This window comes from Nicotiana attenuata, unplaced genomic scaffold, assembly GCF_001879085.1.
Source record: "Nicotiana attenuata strain UT unplaced genomic scaffold, NIATTr2, whole genome shotgun sequence".
NCBI lineage: Eukaryota > Viridiplantae > Streptophyta > Magnoliopsida > Solanales > Solanaceae > Nicotiana > Nicotiana attenuata.
In genome coordinates this window covers 65,146-69,384 of record NW_017673570.1, presented here as the reverse complement: position 1 = coordinate 69,384, position 4,239 = coordinate 65,146, and the positions used below count along the sequence as shown (strand labels likewise).

At 34.3% G+C, this 4,239-nt stretch overlaps 1 pseudogene; it reads left to right on the top strand.

Moving 5' to 3' along the window:
* The first annotated feature begins 2,915 nt into the window (after window positions 1–2,915).
* On the top strand, window positions 2,916–3,872 carry LOC109216754 (annotated as a pseudogene).
* Window positions 3,873–4,239: the final 367 nt, after the last annotated feature.

Below are 4,239 nucleotides of genomic sequence, written 5' to 3'. Positions count from 1 at the left end.
TTCAAGTGCCTCAAGAAGGCTCCATGATCAAACAAAATTTTGATTTGATTTCTTTGCCTATGATTAATTCCTTAGGCCCCGTTTGGCCATAAGTTTTCCCAAAATAAATTTGGGATTCTTCAAAACTCATGTTTGGCCATAAATTTTGCTCATATTTTGGCAAAATCCCAAATCCCAAAATCAGCTATTGAGCTGATTTTGGGCCAAAATCTCAAAACTTGGGAATTATATACATGTTTTTCCAAAATAAAGTTGGAAAATATATTTTGAAAGCGTATGTCCAAACACATTTTCATCTTCAAACCAAACTTCACTCAAATCAGATTTTTCAAAATAAATTTGGGATCTATGGCCAAACGCTAGCTTAGTCATTCTACTGTAATGCTTCTAAATATGATACTGTCTACACAGTTATGCTCCTCCAGACAAGAGTTTCGCGAACTAACAAAAGTTAGAAAGTTAGATTATGACGAATTTCATCAAGTAATAAATATGGAGAATTTATATAACTGATCTGATTAATTAGAGATTGAGACATAGAGAATGGACATGTTAGTTGTAGATTAATAACTTATTTGCTAACAAATTTTGTCGACTTTTTATATGCATTCTAGCAATATTAGTATACACTTTCTTGATTTGCTTTTTAATTGATGTTGTTATATACTTGTCATCAGCAGATAAAAAGCGTCACTCCAGTTATTGTCTTGCCAGATTCCAAATCCGTGGAGACGTTACTGAAACCTACGCATGGATTTTGAAACAACCCAGATAATACACTAAAATAACTGATGGTAATAACTCAAAAGTAACTGGAATTACAAACTAAATAGTAACCCAATTTGTAAAAGAAATCTACTACTTAATTTGCCATGTGGGAACCCATGGTCAAAAGAACATTTGGTGTAGTGGTAGATTTGTTCGCCATTGGCCCTTAGGTCTAGTGTTCGAATTTTAGGTAAAAATTACACGGGACGTCTTATTTGGTCGCCCCCATTTAACATATACCCAATTTTTTAAAAAGTTTTAACTTGTACCCACTTTTTAAACAACTTCAGCCCCCTTTTCTCCTCCTCCTTCTCCTCAAAGTTATATCCGCCCTCAATCCGATAGGCCACTCCTTTTTGAAGTCGCTGATTGTGAAAATGATCCAGTAATTGACATGGGCTGTGGAGATATTCTTGACGAAGTTTATTCTTCAGCTATCTCTTTTAAATAAATATTTCTTACTATTACTCAGAATTCCTTTTAATTGTAAGTACTAAAAATTCAAACGCGACAAATAATTTGGCAAGAATACTAGTTGTTTGATTTCACAAGGACTTAGATGGCTATACGATGTGAATTCACACTTTGAAAATCGTCGTGGATTGCCATACAATGTGATTTCCGCTTTGAAGATTATTGTGGATTCATAGTAATAAATAGCAAAAACTTCAGCTCTAGAGCTGAAGTTCGACAGTTATAAAACAAAAACTTCAGCTCTAGAGCTGAAGTTCTCCAGTTACAAAACAAAAACTTCAGCTCTATAGCTGAAGTTCGCCAGTTACAAAAACAAATAACTTCAGCTCTAGAGCTGAAGTTCGCCAGTTACAAAAACAAAAACTTCAGCAATTACAAACAAAAACTTCAGCAAACAGAGAACAAAACTCCAGCTACTATGCTTAAGTTCAGCAATTACAAACAAAAACTTCAGCACACTTGGTTCAGCACACTTGCTACTTCAGTCCCGTCTACTAGAATGCTGAAGTTTTGCGTGATTGCCTTTGCTACTTCAGCCCCGTATGCTGAAGTTACGCGAAAAAGTGGGTACGCTTGCAATTTTTTTTGCAAAGCGGGCACAAATTAAAACATGACCCAAAAAGCGGATATAGATGCAAATGTCCCGAATTCTAGTCCCTAATCTTCCATCTCTCAGCCATTTTTCTAGTTCTCTTTTTCTTTCTTTTCTGTTCATATCCCATGCCCTATCTTTCTTTTCTATTTCCCTTTTTTTTTTCATGCATTCTTCTGTTTTTGGGTTTCTTAAATTAAATTTTCATTTTTCTTGGATTCTTTTCTGTGTTCTCTTCCTTTTTTGGTTCAATCATTGAGTCTAAAAAAAATGAAATTTAAATTAATTTGAATCTTTTCAATTTCAAGTTCCCTCTTTTTTCATTTACCACTCTCTTTTTGATTAGTTATTTAATTTTAATATATCGAGCTTAGTATTTGTAGCTATAAATTACGATGCTATCGTTGATAGTTCTCCAAGGTAAGAAAACTATTCATAGATATTTGCCTATGGAATGATAAGTATTTGTAATAATAATATTGATTGTTCTTTACTTGTCAAGTTGTTGTCAGTTCATGGTAAAATTTTAGAGGACCAAATCAAATGGTGGTCGGGTAGTGGTACACCCATCCTCCTGAAAATCTGAGTCCGCGTCTGATTGGGATGCAAACAAATCTTTCATTTGGTGCAACTACTTATATATCATCTGATATCATATATAAGACACCAAATCTAACGCCCTTTTTTCATATTCATAATTCTGTTAATGCAGACTACCATTAAAGAAAATTTGGCATAACGTAATTAAAGAAGTCAGTGTCAAGTGCCAACAACTTTGGTTTACTAGTCAATCATCTAAATGTATTTAATTTAGACCAATAAAATCCATTACCTTGCTCCAGATGTTGATCAAGTCTCCCCTCTCCTCACCTTAAAGTTGACCATTTTTTGCATTATTTCAATATACTAGTGTTATTTTATCGTTTCCATTTCCATTTGCATGTCTTCACTCTCCCTTGTACTACGTACAAAATGTTTTTTTTCCTCAAAAAAATGAAAATTGAAAACATTACGTGATAAATAATTAATCATTTAAGTATATTATATTGACCGGTGATAACATCCTCGTCCTCATCTCTAAGTTTATATTTTACTTCCTCATCCATTTATTTCTTGGAGTTGATTCTTCAACTACTGTCTGGTCTACATTTCTACTCACCAGCTGCTGAAATGAAGGTACAAATTTCCTTATCCTTTTATTAGACCTTACGAATTAATATTTCCGTAGTCATCTATATAACAATCTTTAACAATATTTGGAATTTTTTTTCCCTTGCAGAAACTGGTTTTTAAATTAGAGATATATGATGATAGAGACAAACAAAAAGCACTGAAAGCAGTATCAGCTCTCCCAGGTACTAATTTGACTGATCAATTTTTTCTTCCTCCTTTTATTCCAAGTTTTTTTTGAAAAAAAAACATCATACGGATTTGATTCATCAATTTCTTTCTTTATTTTGTTTTGTTTATTGAGAAATTAACTAAAATAGCTGGCAGATACATATACCATACATAAAGGTGGCAAGTGGGCCGGTCCTGGACCGAGACTGGCCCGGAACCGTGGTTCAAACGGGCCAGGACTGGTAGGACCGATATATGTGGGCCTGGGCCAGTCTAGTGGGCCTGGGCCAAACGGGCCATACATAACTAATGTATATTGGCTAACGGGTGTAAATATATTGGCTAAGCGGAAAATATGTTAAAAACCTTTTATTTTGCAGGGGTAGAATCTATTGCAATTGATATGAGAGAGAAGACATTAACAGTGATAGGATATGTTGATCCAGTTAATGTTTTGGGGAAATTAAGAAAAAATTGGTACGCTGATATACTAAGTGTAGGACCAGCTAAAGAGGATGATGATGAAAAGGAAGATGAGAAAAAGGAATTAGATGAAAATGAAAAAGTAGGAGATCTATAAAAGTTTACAAGAATTACAATCCTTACATGCCACAGTACTATCATGTCACTAACAGGGAGGAGAATCCAAAAGCTTGTGTTATTTGTTAAAATCAATGAATTATATAAGGTTCTGATCCTTTTATTGGATTGTGGAGAACATTCTTTTCTTTTGCGTGTGTATGGTTTTTTCCCTTCTTTTTTTTTTTTAGGGGGGGGGGGGGGGTTGGTTCTTTGGAAGGTGTATGATTTGAAGAAGCTAGAAGGTGTAAATTTCAAGGGGTTTGAATGTACATTTTGTATCTTTTGTACATAAATTATTTTGTACATAAATTAAAGAGTGATGTGTTTATGATGTGGCGGAGTATCATGTGATAGGGGGTGGGGTGATGGGAGATTACGTATTAGCGCTGCTGCCTACTTAAATAAAATTCTGAATCGAGATGATGACAAATGCACCTAAAAAATTGAAAAACGGACGCGGAGGACAATTTGTGGCTTAGACG